Source organism: Manacus vitellinus, unplaced genomic scaffold (assembly GCF_001715985.3).
Source record: "Manacus vitellinus isolate BGI_N305 unplaced genomic scaffold, ASM171598v3 scaffold_31_pilon, whole genome shotgun sequence".
NCBI lineage: Eukaryota > Metazoa > Chordata > Aves > Passeriformes > Pipridae > Manacus > Manacus vitellinus.
This window is the reverse complement of record NW_021940379.1, coordinates 7,158,872-7,176,778: the sequence shown is the minus strand read 5'-3', so window position 1 is coordinate 7,176,778 and position 17,907 is coordinate 7,158,872.

Genomic DNA, 17,907 nt, shown 5'->3' with positions numbered 1-17,907 from the left:
AAATAATTGAGGAATATTTGTTAAAAAACTTCTTAAAAACTTAACCAGCTCTGCTCATGGCCTGTCAGGAGCCAGGGTGATAGTGAGTCAAAAGGCTCCTGGGTCTCAAATTCACTTGCTCCCTGGCAGGGGCTGTGGTGACTGGCCCCAAGCTGTGTGTGGGTAGGAGGCAGAGTGGGGGGGTGACTCCATGGGAGAGGAAACCAGGGCACCTCAGTCAAAAGGAGTCTGTCAAGATCATGGGGTGGATTAGTGGCACAACTTGAACTGACTCATCTGGAGCCCTTGCTTGGGGGGAGGTGGAGAATCTCTCAGTTCTAAAGGTGTAAGAGAGCACACAAAGCATCTCGTGGTGCCTCAGTCCTGGCCCTGGTGGCAGAGGCTGAGTCTTGGTGCCCAGCTGAGGAGGAGCTGCTGAGATGTTTAACAGCCCCCTGATACCAGGCACTTGATTCCCAGAGGAGGTTGCCAGAATCCTGGCAATGACTGAAGGTAGGAGTGGAAGTAGTGACAGGGTTGTTTAAAAGACCTCTGTTCTTGACTTCTGGAGAAGGGGGATGGAGTGGACATTTGTGGGAACTGGATACTTGACTCCCCTTTGTGACTTAAAAGAAAAATGTCCATCCTGGATTCCTTTTTCCCCTGAAGGGGAGAGCTTTGTGCTAGGCTGTCCCATTATAGTGCAGCAGACATGGAGATCTAGTTAATTTAAGTGCCTCTTACTTCAGCTGAAACATATTTGCAATTGGAATACCATTCCTGCTCACTGAGTAGAGTCCTGGAAGCCACAGGCTTTTGTGTGAGAGATCTAATTAAAATACAAAAAGAGAGATGAGGTGAGTAAAGCTCTCCCCACAAACTCAGGGAGGGATTTCCTGTGTGAGGCCAGTCTTGACCTTGAGCATTCCCAAGTCCTTTCCCTGGGATGCTGACCCAGTATTCATAAATCATTTGAAGCATGAAGTGATCTTTTTACTTAATAAATAATAAAAAAAAAAGTAATTGGATTGACATAAATTAAAGCTGAGTTAACCTGTCTGGAATAATTGGATTGGTAATAATGGGCAGCAGTGTGGATTGAAGTAGGTCACAGTTTAACCCGGAGGCCTGCAGAGGCTATTTCCCCCCCTCCCCCCTCTGCCTTTTTCCCTTTTTTTTTCCCCCTCTGAGAGCACAAAGAAATGTGGTGGGAGGGAGATCACCAGTGTGTGCCATGTGCATGGGGCTGCTGTGGCTGGGGAATTGCTTTAGGGGAACTCCCAACTCCAAACTTGGATGTTCCTGGGAATAACATTCCCAGGTTCATTGCTGGGAAGTGATGGACAAGCTGTGACAAAAGCTGTGTTGTACGTGGTTGCAGTGATAAATCATTTCACAGGGCTTATACCTACATCCTTTCTGTATTGTCCTCACATAGCACTGATGAGGAACAGGCTGGAGGAGCTGCTCTTGCACTGGGGCTTTCCAGTGGCAATGAGATATGTGATCACTGGGATTTGGGGTTGCTCTCTTCTTTCATTAGCATGTCTGTAAATGTCCCCCTAGGTATTCTCTGTATTTCAGTTTGACTGGACTCTTCTTGTGTCCTCAGGGAATAGCAACAGTGATAAATTACCCACAGTGTTGAATAAAATCAGGAAGTTTTATCTCAAAGTAGCTTAGAGACAGTTTACATTGCTCTGCTTCTGACTTGAGACCTTCAACACTTTAACTACTGGTTAGAAATTATGAGTACTGCTGAAGTGCATCCAAAAGGAGTGAATCCTCCAACCCCCTGAAAAATATCCCAGGCTTGGGAAGTAATTCTAGGATATTGCTTCAAAGCAGTTGCATGGTCCTCTCCCAGGATCTCCACTGGAAGCACTACTGTGTTTGACACCATATCCTTCACTCCAGTGAAACCCAAATCCATCCAGGCACAGATGTTATGCTGAGCACATGAGGAATCTTGTCCCCACTGGGGCAAAAACATTTCCAAAGGAGACCCTTCCCTCAGAGTGGCAAGAGTCCAAGAGTACCACTCAGGCAGTTGAAAAATGAGCTGTGTAGAAATCCTCTTGAGATGAAACCCTCCTCTGATCCTGAAGCAAGCAGGATATAAGGAAAATGTGCTAAGGAAAGGCTCATGTCCCTGTGGTGTGCCCTGGGAAGCGCTGGAGAAGTGAACATGGTGCAAACCACCTGGAGGTGTGGAGCCAAGCAGGGATGAGGGGGCATTGCAGAGAGGCCAGCCCTCCTCTTTGCTTCTCACCAGGACCATTCAGGTCTTTTCTGCTTCATTCTGTAAAAAATCAATAATGTTTCTGTGGTTGCAACAGTTGCTTTGTGAGGTGAAGTTAACTGGACTGTCTTCAGTTCCTGTAGCTAAATCCCGCTGCCTTTTCAGAATTGCCTCAGTAGTTCTCATTGTCATATTAAAACCACTTGCTGTGAGCAGCTGATTTGCAACAGTGGTCTGTGTAAAACATGTTCTCAGTCGTGCTGTATCACCTGCTTGGCAGGGAAAATAGGCTTTGAAGAACTACACTGCCAATCTCCAGCTTTCTGTCTGATCTCTGTGGCCACGCCCTGATGCTGCTGGGTTCAAATTCCCTGGGTTTTTGGTGGGACACTTGGCACAAGCAACATTTTGCTGTGAGCACGCAAGTGCATGGATGGCAGGGAGCAGCTGGAGCATGGGCTGCCTGTCCATGCTGTGCTGGGGCTGGTCTCACTCTGCCCTGTTACACCCTGTGCTGGGACAGCTCCCGGGGGGAAGGATCACCAGCCCCAAAGAGGCCTGTTCCTTCTAGGGCAGGGGAGGACTGAAGAAAAGAGAATGCTTCTGAGTCACCATCTGCTCAGGGGTAGTCCAGCCAGACGCTTTTCTTTGCTTAGAGCTTATGATAAAGTCACAGCGTGGACTTAAATAATTAGGAGATGCCTGGCTTCGGAGCAGAGAGTCAGTTCTTTCCCTGCTGACCTTGGCTGATTAGCAAATATTTGGTATCATTTGTACAATCCTATCAAAGCAGCTCAGAGGTATTCATGTGCCTAAAAGCCTCTGGGAGATCTCTTTCCCCCATGGGGGTACTGCCCATCCTTGCTCTTCAAAGCAGGTTTTTTGATTAGCTGACGGGAGATGCATGTTTAAGATCTTGTGGGTTTTTTGATGCCTTTTTTTTCTCCCCACCCCCTTTCAAAGAAGGGAGAAACTTAACATCACACTAGTCCCTTTGTGGCAGTTTGGAAGTTAAATTTACCAGGACCATTATCTTTAACAGCTGCTGCTGTCTGACAGATTGAGTTTATAGTCGGTCTTATAGGCTCTAAAATCACTTTTATCCTTGTGGGTCCAATTTCAGAGCTATTCAATTTATTATCTCTAAGAGCTTAACAGCTGTTCTCCCCACTCTCTCGTACCCCTCTGCCCCTCACTCCCTCTGGCTCCCCAAAGCTCAAACCTGGGGGTCACCCCTTAATCCTGGAGGCAGAAGCAGGGATGTGCACGTGCTCTTCCAGCAACATGTGGAGCTTTCCTGTAGACAGGCAGCTTCCCCTGATGGAGGAGTGCCCTGCTCTGACAGGTTTTTTTCTAAGTACAGCATCAAGCCAAGGTTGGGTTGTCTTGGCAACCTCAGAGGAGCTGTTCCTTTCTCTGGACCTTGGCAGAGGTACCAGAGGAATCTCCCAGTCTGTGCCTCAGTTCCCTCTGAGAGAGAGATGTTAAAGCTTTGTCTCTGTGACTGGTGAGGCCACCATGCACCATGGCAGCAATTAGTTAGCTGTGTTAATGGACCAAAGGGGAGCTTGTTCTTGCTGCAGTTCCTTCCTGCTCAGCAATGGCACACATTTTCTCTGCCACCTTTCTCACCCTCCCCATCCCCTCATTTTTCTCGCAGCTCTGCAGGAGCATTGATTTATTGTGTGAGTAGACACTGTGATGATGAGATATATTGTGAAGAATCGCTGAAAATTAGTAGCAAGGATTCTAAGATGGATTTCACTTATTCCCCTGTAATGGTGGTACATGATCTATTACACCTTGGCTGGGGCTAAGTTTCCCTGAAGTTAATGGGAGGCTTCCTGTTGACACATGGAGTCTTTGGATCAGACTTGCGGAGTTTTGGCACTTGTCAAATGACAGCAAAATCTCAGCAAGTCTTGTGGCACAAAGGAGACTATTCAGACCTGTCACTGAGAGTCTGTTTCGTTCTTTTCATCTTCTCCTCGGTTCTGTTCGAGTTCTTAGGCTGCTCTTGTTCCAGTGGTGCCCGAGTGCCCTCCAATGGTGCTAATGCTCCCACAAAGAGATAATAATGATACCCGGCTGCTTCAGAGAGTCCCTTTCTGCTCTGCTTCATTTCCCTTCCACCTTGCAGCCTGATGATACCCCGTGGCTATTCCTACTCTCTTGTCAGCTTCAGAAAGGAAGAAAGAAGTCATTAGAAACCAACGAAAATGTTAATTGTGTCATAAATCTCTGAACAGAGCGGCATTTCAGCAGTTTATTCTGATTTGCGTGTGTGGCACTGCAGCTAAATCTGCTTTTCTTTTTCCTGTAAGTCACTAGAAAGCTCAGAAAAGATGGAGGAGACAGTCTGGTTTGGCAAAGCTATGTGCAGGATCAACCAGGGGTGCACAGTTTTAGCATTTAAGTCTTAGACGTAATGTAGAAGCAATATCTGAGGAAGTACTAAATAAATTCTGTATGGTTTTCCTTTTTATTAGGCTGGAGGAAGTGTTTACATGCTTTTTATTTTGGTGTGTGTTTCAAGAATGGCTTTACAAGCCTATGAGACTGAGAGCACCTCCAGCACAGTGGCCTCTCTTTTGAAGTGATGTATCTCCCTAAGAGAGGATAGGAATCAGTAACAGTGTGGCCATGTGGCCACTGGAATTATTGTGCCAAAGAAACTGCAGAACTGTATTTAGAAACAAAAAAAAAAGTCTGGAACTATAGCAAGGAACACTGGACCTGGAAGAAAGGCTCAGAGCAGAGGGTGCTGCCAGCTCCCCTTGCAAAGGCTACTGGAGCAGGTCATTAAAACGAGCTACTGACCCTGGAGAGACTGTCATCAATGTGGGAGGGGTGTAAGCTGGGTTGTCATCAAGGGAAATCACTGAAGCCATTTCAAGCTCCAGGAGTGCTGTTGGCTGTTAGCAGTGTGATTATGGAAGCAGAGGATGCCTTTCTTTCAGGGCAGTGTCCATGCAGAGCTCCCACCCACGCCGGGACTCTCCTGCTCTCTGTGCCAGCACAGCTCGGGTCTGGCTGTGCTGGGCAGCCCCACGTCCAGCCTGTGCTGCACTGCCCAAGGCACCTGCTGATTGATTCCTTCAGCACAAACTTGGCAGAGCCAGGAGGGGTCTCAGGTCCCAGGAGTGGCTCCCCCCTTGCAGGCGGGTGGCAGCAGGAGGATGGGGACTGTGAGGTCTGTGGAGAGGCACATCCACTGCTTTGCCTTCCCATCAGGTTCTGCTGAGTTCAAGTCCAGCTGTTCCCCACCACGCTCATGGGTCTGTGCATATGCTTCAATCCTTTTTGCTTCCCTCCCTATTTCGATCCAGTTTGACTGTGGCCAGCTCCTGGTAGAGGGAAGGGGAGGGTTAATCCAATCCTTTTATCTTGCCCTTTGTCTAATTAAAACCACAACAAATGGCACAGTTTAGGTTTAAATGTAATTGTGTTTAATGAAACATTAAGGGCAATTAAAGGAGTTACCGTGGCAGCCTCTCTATACCCTCCAGGGTTATAATGGTCTGATGAAGTGCTCTTACTGGCTCTCTTGGCAGGGGGCTGTTAATTGCATTAGAAACTGATAGTGGTTTTCTTTTAATACTGAAGTTTCTCTGGTTATCCATCTCGAAGGCACAGGCTTGTGATCCTTTGCTGGAAGGTGGGAAGCAGCAGAGGGGCATGGTGACTGCCCAGGAGGGTGGATGGGGCAGTGGGAGGCTGCTGAGGTGGCCCCTGAGCTTTGGTCTGGGCAGTCACTGGGACTGGAGGCACTCAGTGAAGCCCTCAGGTCTGAGTGCCCCTCCTGGCCTAATTATTGTTACCCTGCCTTTATTGCTAAAGGGGGTTAATGTCTTATGTTTTTTGCCTGGGAAAGGTCATCTTGAAATACATGAAGTTAGTTTGAGAGTTGTCAGCAAAAGGGAAACATATTGTGAAAACTGAGATGATTCACTCTTGTAAATATTGTATAGTTGCTATCAATCTCAGACTTTTAAAAGAAATTCTCAGCACCTAGAGGTCACTGCTGGAGATTTCACAAACACAAAAAGCTGGCACCTTCCTCTTTTAAATGCAGCCTGAATTTAAAGCCAGCTCCTCACATTTTAAGACTTTGACTCATGCCTGACTCATGCTGTTTTTAAAAATGCTAAGATGGGAGTTGGCAAGAGTGAGATAAACTGAGGCACAGAGGGAGGGTGAGGGCAGCCCCTAAGGTCAGCCTTTCCCCCCCCACTATCCCCAAAGGTAGCCCAGGGGGAACCAGGAGCAGAGCTGGGAACAGGATGCCCAGCTCTAATCGCTTTCCTGCATCTTGAAGCAATAAGCACTGCCAGAGCAGCAAAATAAATACCAGGGAAAAAAACTGGTGGTGTAAGTACACAGTAAGTAGTCCCCTTGCAGAAGCAGCTTGAAGTGGGGCAGACTGGACTCTGCCTTTGCTGCCTCTCTAGGCAGAAACTGTGGCTTGAAAACAAGGTTAACTGCTGCCTCCTGAACGTGGGGCATGCTTGACAGCAGCTCTGTGGCAGCAAGGCTACCTTCACATCCCTGACAGGATGACTGCTCTGTAAATCTCAGTAAAAGATGTCACAGCAACACGTGTCCCCCAGAGACTGGGAGGGGAAGGGAATGATATATGAGTGAAACCTGCCTCTAGAGTCCTGCCATCTATTTCTCAAGTCTTAAGAAAATGCTGCCACTGTGCTGCCTCCATTTATCTCAAGTAAATATGGAGAGAAACTTCTAAAATAAGAGGCCTTTAAATATTTTTTTTTTTATGGCAGAGGTTATTTTTTAACACAAAAGACTTCCCCCCCCCAGTACATTTTCCAGTTGCTTTCACAAATAAATAACTTACTGCACCTCCTTGTCTCCACCTGCTTCCTGCCTTATTCACCAAGTGCTTCCTGAGGCCATGGGGAGTTATCTTGACCTCCAGCAGATCCTGGGGATCCTCTGGCCTTGCCACAGCCATGAGGGGTAACAAATGGACTCTTATCTCCATCTTGCAGCCAAGGAGCCAAAGCCTGTGGAGATCTGGGACTTACTCATGCTCACACAGGAAGCTTGTGGTTGATCAGAGCTAAATCCTGTTCACTTTTTTGGGGGGAGGGAATTGTGAGTTTGACATCACAACAACTGTATTTTTGGGCTGTGGCTTCCCTGAGCAGCCGTTGTGGACTGACCTACTCTGCAGGGTTGTTTCCCTGGGGTGTGTCTGTGGGGCTGTTTGTGCCTCAGGTGCCACAGAGCTCGTGGTGGGCTGAGTGTGCTGTGCTGATGAGCTGGCATTGCCTTTCCTTGGTCCTCAGTGATGGGATGCAGTGGAAGGATCACGGCATCCTTCCTCTCTCCTGGTGTTGAGACAGGCAAGGAGTTATATTTGGGGCTGTCAGTGTTTTCCATTAAAAAGGTGTTTTTCCCCAAGACCAAGAGTATTCTGCAAGTGTTTCTGCCCGAGACTTCTGTTACTTCTTTTGCAGAGTTTGTGGCTGCCAGGTGCCCAGACTTGTGCCTGCTTGTCCCTAGCAGCAAGAAATCAAGGAAAATAGAAGTGTTAACCTGAGGTTATCCTGCCATGGCCCTTGGGGTGCTGTTGAGTAGGTCTGCCCATGCCATGAGGAGGTGTTTTGCATAGGAATATGAAGAGTTTTTGCCTCCTGCTTCCCCATCCCTTCATGCTCGAAGAGGTCTGTGGCAACAGGGAACTGTCTCTGAGGAGGACTGATCTTGCCCTTCACAGGGATTAAGGGCCTCTGCTTGGTCTGGGATGAACTCCCTTGCTCCCAGGGAAGCTGCAGGGACTGCTGTGTTTCACTGTGATTATTATTTTCTTTTCTTCCCCCTTCTGTGGAGCCAGAAGGCCGTTCCACAAATCCCTCACGCTTTGTGCTCCGAGATCCCTCAATCCACTTTTCCCAGCTTTTCCTTGGACCATTGCTTTCCTTATAGAACAGTGGCCATGTGGAAAGGGAGGACAAATGAGATCCCCCCACGCTGGATGGGCTGAGCTCATCATCTCAGCTACCCCATCCCAGGCCATAAACCCTTTGTGCTGTGGCTGCCGCCGTGGTGCTGCGGGAGCAGGGACAGGGTGTTCACACTGCTTAAGTAAAACATCGTGATTTAAGTTTTATTTAATTTAAACAATAAAATGGCCATTAAACAAGTTATGCATTGACCACCTTACCATGCCCTCTAGCGCTAATCCTGATTAAGTGTCTTTATTACTTGGCTCAGTTGGCCTTTTTTAAATGACAACGAAACACTTGATAGCACCAGTGCAAACTCCTTCCCTCTTGGCAATTATCTCCCTTCCTACTGAGTTTTGCAGGAGGAAGGAGAGGGGGAAGAGGGAAGAAGGGGAGAGTGGGTTGGCCAGGGGAGAAATCCAGCGGCACCTGATCCGTTTATCACACAGATATGCCATAGTGGAGGCTTAATGGAGATTTAAATAATTCAGAGCACTCAGCCCCGCTAAAGCTGTATAATGAGCCTTCTGCACTGTGAGCCACTGCTCGGCTGAGCATACGAGCAGGGAGGTCGTGTGGTTTTTCCATGCATAATTAAAGGGATAAAAGGGGATTTAGAGCAACAGTGTTACAATGAACCATGCGGACAGAGGCTTCGCTTTTATTTAACTTGGAAATGCCAAACTGTTTTGGACTTGCAGAATAAGCTTCCCTCTTACGTTTTCTTTCTTCTTCTTTTTTTTTTTTTTTTTTTTTTTTTAATGCTTTTTTCTTTCCCCTGTTCCTTGCTGACCTGTCCCTGCTCCCCTCTGTCCCCTGAGCACGGGGTTGTCTCTGGAGAGGGTTCACAGTGATTCTGGTTTCACACTGGGACAGCAGCTCTCTGCCCTGTGGCTGTTCAAGGTCTTTGCTGGGACAAGCAGGCATGAGCTCAGAAGCCTTTTCCAGCATGTTTCATGTTCCCTTTGTTTCTGCCAAAGGGAAGGGCTCCAGATGAAAAGAATGAAAAGGAAGGTGGGAAGAACACCGGGGATCCCTTTAACTCTTGGGATTTACCATTTGCTGCTGTGTTGCCCAGGTGTGCAGCAGGCAGGTACCCATGTCCCCACGACATGTTGGGCCAGGAATACTGTTTCCCACGCTGCCCTTCATCGACTTGCTGTACCTGATCTGCCCCCAACCTGTGCTGTTGACAGGAGGAGGAAATGGCTTTGCATTATCCTCCTCCTGAGAAATGGAGCAGCATGTTTTTGTGCTGAAAGTTGTTCTCAACCACGTCTCAAAACCTGTGCAGGTCTAGGGTGGTGCTGGTGGTAATTAACAAGTCTTTCATTAACCCCTTATCACAGGCTTAATCTGCTGTGGGAGAGCTTCTCAAAGCAAACAGGTTTGGTTTCATCACTGCTCTTCTGAGCTTGAGTGGATCCCCCTGCATCCCTCTGAAATGGGGGTAAGCTGGAGAGAGCTTCAGTGGTCTGAAGGGCCCTGAGAGGGTTGGGGAAGGGCAAGCATAAACTCACCTGTAATAGGACGTGCTAAAAAACGTGCTACTCCATGGTTTTGGTCTGCCATGCAGCCTGAGCCAGTTGTAGTGTAAATTAGACTTGCATCCCTCCCTTCACTGCCACAGCCACTCATGAAACTGGGGATTGTCAGGTTGCAGAGAAGACTTATCAAAGGAGGGTCTATGCCACTGCAAATCTGAAATGTGTTCACTGTGGTGTTACTGTTAGAAGCAAAGATGTTTTATGCTGCTGTAGAAAGATGTTGCCCCAGGTAACAAAGAAAGATGAGCTCAGTTTGGCCTGGCTGCAAAATGAAGTTTTTGTTGTGGGTAAAGGTTTAAGAGACTGGGGTATTCAGACTAAAAAAGCAGAGGTTTGAGAGAGGTTGCAGCTGCTCCTTGTACGTATGGTAGGGGATGAATGTCCATGGTGGAGAATGATTCCTGCAGGTCAAGATCAAGACAAAACAGACTGGTGAAAGTGCCCAGTGAGAGTGGTGGGGTCTGAAAACCAAACTGGTTTTAAGGGGATATTTTAAGGTGATAACTTGGAGAAAGGGATTCTGTGATGTTTCTGCCTGCAGCATACATGGATCACTAAATCAGGAGGTCCTTTCTGGTCTTTAATCCTTAATAACCACTTGGCCCAGGGTCTCATGGCTGACTCCCTGCTCAAATGTGTGTGTGTGTGTGTGTGTGTGTGTTCCTTGGGGCTCTCCTGCCCTCCCCACCTTCTCCAGGCAGAGCTTCAGAGCTGCTTGTCACTGTGATGTACAGCCTACAGCACAAGCTACTGCCACACTTAATCCCTAGAATTAATTCCTTATTTTCCTTTAGATAAAGAAAACAAGAAGGAATCTGTGGCCACCGTATTCACCTTAATGCCATGTGTCTGTCAGTCATTTGTTGCTGTGTGGGAAGCGGGGTTGGTGTGACATCCTGCACGGTCACTGTAATGGAAACATCCATCTTGTCTCCCTCAATGCACACTCTCCATTTAGGAATTTCGAAAACACTTCTGTCAAATATCACTCTCTGCACAATCCTGTTAGCAGGGCTGACGAATGGAGTCTGAAATTAAGACCGATCCCTCTGATAACCACAGTGCTGTAGGAGAGTCATCTGCTCAGTCAGGGCTATTTATTATATTTGATTAGCTGGGATGGCAATCTTCACAACCCACTGTAAATTCTATTAGGGGCACTCTGAGGCCCAGAAACGCAAATTACACTTCCCAACACACATATGCATATATATCGCCTCTCTTAGCAAATGGGTAATTTCCTCACATTTATTTCAGTGTTGTTTCAGGAGAGATGTTGGTGCCTTCCCTTTGCCAGGAGGGGAGGGATGAGGGGAATGCTATTGGGGAGCCCCATGTTCTCTTTGCTCTTCCTTGTGAGACCCTGCATGGCAGCAGCTCCAGCAGGAATGTGCTGTGAGCTCTCCTGCTCTCCAGCTCCCACCAGCCCATATCCTACAGGTATTCCCATCCAAATGGGTACTCAGGAGCAGAAGTCTCCTGTAGTGACAGACCTCGTGGTAGACTGGCCTCTGGTGAAACTCTAAAGATAGGAAAGGCTCTTCACTCTTATTTTTTGCTTCTCCTTTATAATTTGGTTCAGTGGGCCCCTGGCACCTCCAGCTGACTGTGGGACATGAAGTCAGGCAGGAAGCTCAGGGCAAGCTCTCCTCTGGCACAGCCATGGCAGCGGGAGCAGGATAGGATAGGATTGCTGTGCAGCTCCATTGATGATTATTGATCATGTGCTCTGAGACCTGTGCTAAAAGGCACATTTTAATCAGATTGTTCTTGATGATGTCAGTGACTGAGGTGCCTTTGACTCCCGTGGAGTTGGCACTCGTGGGTGCTTTCAGGGAAGGAAGATGCCTGTCCCAGAGGCTGCTCACAGAATAGGGCATCCAGAAGTTTCCTTTATATGTGCTGATTAGTTCTGCCAAGAACTGGAATGGTTTATTAAGGGCAAACAAAGCAAAGATTATTTGTGAGCAGCACTTTTGGTGGTTTGCTTTCTTCTGGTCATATTTTATTTTAAGAATCATTTTCACAATGGCTCATTAATTTCTGCATTACATGGTTATTTACCAATATGCACTAGTAGGGTAGTGTCCATTGATCCGAGGGTTAGGATCATCACAACTGGTTATTCTGCAATTAATGGGGTTTTAATAAACCCTTTTTAAAGCGTGACTAAACCTCTTAAAGAATAACACTGACATAAAATCTGAGTTTTATCTTTTCCCCACCTTTATGTCTTGTACCTGTTCAATAGGATGCTTACAACATCTGTGGCCCTTTGATGCACTTCCCATTGTATGTGTTTCCCTAGGATTTTTATTGAGGCAAGCTGCTGCAACGATGCATGGCTGAAAGAGAATCCTTACAGAGCTGGAGGTACCTGGCAGTGTATTTGAATCTTCTTAAGCAGTTAAAAAAGAATAATTCCCAACACAGTGAATGAAAATCTTATCTGGGCATGATAAGGATCCCTTGGTCCCTGTAATATAATGTAGTTTGTTTCTTCCAGCCTCACAAATGCTTTTGTTATCTTTGCTTTGATTTTTTTTTTCCTCCCTTCTGTATTGCTTTGATTTTTTTTTTTCCCCCCCTTCCCTTTTCTCTTTCATCATTGTTGCTTGTAAATCCTTCCCCTGGTAGAGATTAGAGCAGGAATGAGTGATAGATGCTGTCAGTAACAGGAGCTAATTTTACCCCTGATAATGGCTCTGTGGTTTATACAGACTTCACTCTGCCGGCGCAGACACACCTCGGGGCCTGTCCTGTCTGTGCCCTGCTCACAGCTTGGCAGTGGGGGCTGAGCTGCTGGGGAGGGGGCTGCCAAATCCTTACCCTGGGAAGAGTCTCTGTGAATGCTTCTCACTAGTGAAGGATTCCCTCCAAGCACACAACTAAAGCAGCAGCAGTTGTTGGTTTTTCCATGAGGAGTGTTTTGCCCTCTGCACAAGTGTGTGCACGTGGTCGGGGTGAGCTGGGTTGGGTTCAGACCCCTTGTCTGGAGAGAGGATTTCTCTGGTACCCACTCAGCTCCCAGCCCAGCAGGGAGGACTTTGGGTACAGCAGGTGGGTACCATGGCAGTGGCACTCAGAGGTTTATGTGTAACACCACCAAACGTTTCCCTGGGAGGTACCACGCCCTGCTGGGACCTCCTTTTGGAGTTGGCACCTGTACATGGCTGGGGTGGTGTGATGGCAGCTCTCACTGTGAGCCACTGAGGACTAGGGGCTCATCTGCCACCAGAGTGGCCCAGTGCTCTATGGATTCACTCCTTCTTGCTGCTGCTTTGTGCCCATCTTATGCTGTCAGAAGGGAGGGGAGTGCCGGGCCATGCACAGCCCACACATGAAGAGGGAGCAGAGCTAGGAAGGAAGAGGGCAGCAGTGGTGCTCAGCTCTTCTCTCAGTTACAATGGGGGAAGCAGCACTGCTGGGCTGGCTCACCAGTGTCTTTGACTTCTCCTCTCTGGCCGTGCTCTGCATGGAGGACACTGCTGGGTTTGGCCCCGCTCTTTCCCTGCAGTTAAGTCAACGCTCAGCAGTTCATTTTTCCCTTACAAGGGCCTGAGCTCTGGGAGGGGATTGGCAAAGCAGAAAGCCAAGATGGCTGGGAGGGTGTTGGAAGTCTGAAGGAGTCTCGAAGCGCAGCTGTCACAGCCAGGCTCCAATGCAGAGGGGTGTGCTCTGCTCATTTCAAATTGCACCTGCAGGTTCCAGGAGGGACGTTTTCTCCTCTGGCCTTTGCTGCTGAGTTTGATTGCTATGGATCCCATTCCCACAAAAGGGTTGTGGTCATCTTGGTTAACTGCTTGTCCTTGGATAAAGAGTGAAATATTCTCTGCTATTTATTTTCTTGGATACCCTTGTTTACTGAGTTGTTTTTTTTTTCTGGGTAGTTTTCCATGGTCTTGGTGTGCATGTGTGTGAACACATGGTACTCTCCCTCACCATCTTTTTTTTGGTGTGACACAGTCACATCAAGCCTCTCTATTCACATTACAAAGTACAGAAGGGAGAAACAACTATTTTAAAGCCTCTGTTCACAGATGACAGTGTGTTTCTTCGGTCACTATTAGTGCTTCCAGTACTTTATCTACTACAATTTGATTCCCTTTGGCAACTGGCTTCCTTCAGTTTGTCTTCCTTACATATGGAATAGCCCTGAGATAGCTTTAGTACACTGCTTGTTTTACTTGAGTCCTTATTAATATCTTTAGATGTCATGTATCCCTTCCCTTTTTAACTGAAGCAGTAATTGAGGGAGATCCTAGAGTATGAGGTAATGTGTCCTGCAGAGTGGGTTGCATTGCTGAGACTCTGTTTTTCTCCTACCTTTTTGGCTTCTCACCTTCAAATGCCTGATTTTTCTCCCTAGGTATGTGATTTTCTCCCCGGGTATCTCCCCTGCACCAGTGCTGACAGCTCACATCTCATCTCCTCCTACAGGTGGTGTTTTATGACCTGTAGCAGTGACTGAATGGATCCATAATGGATCCCTGTGGCACTGTCCCCTCTTTGCTGCTGACGAAGCAGAGCCAGGGCATTCCTTTATTTTGAAATATTTTAGGGATAGCAAGGTTTATTCTTCACGAAGCTGTTACTGGTTAGAGAGGTGGAGGAAAGATAATGGTAAAAAGCTGTGACACAGCTGTTCCAGCCCCGATCCAATATGGGCTGGGAGCAGCTGATGGCCTCTGATTGCTGGTGATTTTCTTAATTATGCTTGGAAAGAACCAGGGGGTGGATAGAGAGCAGATGCCATCTGTGAGGCCAAGTCTTCTGCTACTTGCAGAGTCTATGGTAGAAGAGCTCTACTATGAAATAGTCAGTGCCTATTGAGAGTGTTTGGGTGCTAATTCAGTGTAGCTTTGCTGCCTTTTGATGGGGTAATGGTAATCTGTGTAATTACAGGATAGTTTCTCATTAATAACTGCTCCAGTCGTTTCTCCCTCCTGCCTTCCCCACCAGTTTCTTGTCTTCTGCAACTCAGACTGATGTTACTCATAGAATCGTAAATATTTATTTTGTCTAATGGAAATAAATGCAGTGGTCGCTTTGGACCCAAACTTAGAATCATAGAATCATTTAGGTTGAAAAAGCCCTATAGGATCACCAAGTCCCACTGTTAATCCAGCACTGCCAAGTCTTTTATTAAGAGGAACACAATTTTTGGCCTCCTTGGCTATGCAGGCTCTTTCCTCCTGCATAATGTTCTGTCCTTCATCTCCTTTCTGTTTTTTTTTTTTTTTTAATGGTGTCTTTGCATTTTTCAATCATATCTTCACAGTGAGCTAAAAAGAAAATCAAGAATCTGCCAAAACATTCATCATGTCTTTTCTTTTCAAAATAGCATCAGAATTCAGGCCTGTTTCAGGCCTGTGCTTTGAAAATTATGCAACTCAGAGATGGGGAAATTGAAAAGTCCTGTGAACATTGGTTTGAATTTTTAACCAAATTCCTGTCAGCTGCATTTCTTCCTTTTATATGTTTTCCTTCTATTAATATTCCAGCGAATGAGTTTACAAGAAACAATGAATTTTAAACAAAGCGTGGAGGACTTTTCCCGAGAATGAATTTCAAGTCATAAATGTGAATATTCTCGCTGGGCTCTGGGAGGAACTGCCCTTTGCAGAACAGAGATGTGACATTGGTTCTTACATCCAAAATCAGCCCGAATGCCCTGTATTTTGAACACATCCAGCAAACAGCTTAGGAGGAGATGAGCATCTTCTTCCTTTGTTTGGCACCAGTAAGAAAAGAGGAGTGGGGACAGAATAAACTGAATCGCTTATGGGGAAGAGATTTTCACCCAGATCAATTTTTATCATGAAAAAAGCACTCTCAATGTCCTGACAGATTCTGAAAGGGCTTTCTGTTCCGGGAGGGAATGGGAGGGTGCCTTTCTCAAGGAACATCTGGCCTGTATTTGTGAGCTCCTGGGTGACTTAAAAAACCAAAAGCATGTTGTCTTCAGAGGTGCTCTGTACCCGCAGCTCTTCCTGGAGCTGGTGTCAATCAGGCTGGTGGCACAGACTCTGCTGTCACCTTGAGGGATCTCCTTTCTTCGCTTCTTTCTGGTTGCCTCCTGACGAGCTCGGGAGTGTGTGGTTAGATTTTGCTGCTTGGTTTTCATTTCCTTTCTGCAGAGGAACAGTTTGTGGGTTCCACATCCTGTCTCTTCACCGCAGGTTTGTAACAGATTGGTGTGGGGAGCCAGCAGCCCCAAAAGCAGGGCTGAAAGAGCCCGAGGCTGCTGTGGTGGTCCTGGCTCAGGGACGTTTCAGCCATCCCCAGGCTTTTTTAGTTTTCCAAACATCTCTGAAGGTAGTTATATCTTTTCCTAAGGCTGAAGGTGTCTGAAAGGATTAGAGGTGAGACTTGTTAGGGAAAAAGAGCTGCTAAAAGCCATCTCCTTCAGCAGGAGGGCTGAGGTCACCTGCTGGGAGGCAGGGCAGTGGGGCAGCCTTCCCCACAGCTCCGTGCCCTCTGCCTGAGCTGGAGACAAAATAAGATGCCTTCAGCAGGACCCTGACCTTCTCCAGCACAAACTCACACAGAGCCAGCCCACGGGATCCAGGGTGAAAGGGTGATGAGGAGAAGCAATTATGTCCTGACACAATGACAAGCTGGGAGCAGGCAGAGGTAGAATTACTCAGTTCCAGTATCCCAGTGCACAAATTCACACTGAGACGTTCAGGCCACTCAAGTTTCCATCAGGGAGTACTCATATCGTGGTGCTGTGAGGTGGTAGCCTGAGGTTGCTTGGTGATAGCCATTCACAGTTCATCTCTTCCATGGAAGAAGCTGGGAGTGAACAGTTTGGATATTTCCCCAGAGTCCTTTGAGGGTCTCTGGGCTGCAGGAGGTGCAGGTTTTACCTCTTCTCCCCATTGCTTTCCCAGGCTGCTGTTGACTTCTCGAAAACAGGCACTGCAGCTGAGGAGTGAGAGAAAGTTGTGTGGGATGAGACCTTTCCTTTGCTTGAGGGACGAACTGCCATGAATCTGTACGAAAGCAACTCTTTCTGGCTCACGTGGGTGGATTTGGGCAACCCCAGTTCCTTTCTGCAGTAACCCCAGCCTGGCTCCTGCTGAGCCAGCCAGGACCAATGCTTCATCCTCCCCCTGTACTAATCCAACCTGTGCTAACCTTCATCCAACCTGTGCTAATGGGATGCAGGTCCCACACTGCTGCTCCACTGCTGTTCCATTCCATTTGCAGGGAGCCTCGCTGCTTTGAAGGCAACCCTTGTGTTATCGTGTCAGAAGGTAATTAAATAGACCCCAATTCTTTTAATTACTGCTCGCTCCTCAGTACATGGCTGCACACAGGGGTGAAGTGAAGGATGTGGAAATAATCACTGACAGATCACAGCTGGAAATCCGTGGCACCTTGGATAAACATTGAAGTGAAGGCACTGCGTGCAGCCTGGGTGTCTTGGCTCTACAATTACTGTGAAATCTGTCTAAAGACATTGGGGCATGGAATTGGAAAACACGGCAGGCTCCCTGCTCCAGGGAGGGGGATGTAACACAGGGCTGGGTGATTGGGATCAGAGGCATCCCTAATACACAGAACAGGGTTTGTTGTTGGCAGGAAACTTCAGGCAGAGGTGAGGGGAAATAAACAGATCAGTGTGATGCTGCTCAGTAGACAGGGGCAGCAAGGTGAAGGAATGCTGAGACCTTGCAGCTAATTAGAGATACAGGTCAGTGTTACATCCCTTGTCATTGTTGTGCTCTAATTCTGAGGAGGTGGATAAGCCCTGGTTTGGGTGTAATGGTGCTTTCTCTGCCTGGAGACCATAGCTGGAATGAGACAGAAGTGACATCAGATCCTCCCATGTGCTGTCCTTTATGCCAAGTCATAGGAGCTGGTAGGAACATCCTTGGCTTGCACCTGTGCAACTGTTTCTCACATAAGGGGAAAATGTTGCTGCCTTTGAAGTTGTTGGAGGTTTTCCTCCTGAAAGTTGGAGGGAGGTGGTGTTTCTTTGACAGTCCAGCTCCTGGTGAGGTGTTTAGAAGTGTTGGATCAGAGAGATGTGAGTTTTGTGGGCAAGGCACAAATGCTCCCAAAATGTCTTGCTGCAGACAACATGGTGTGTTGCTTCTTGTTCCCTTATGTTCATGCTGCAGTCTTTAGGAACCCATCAGCTGCTGGTGTCTGAGTG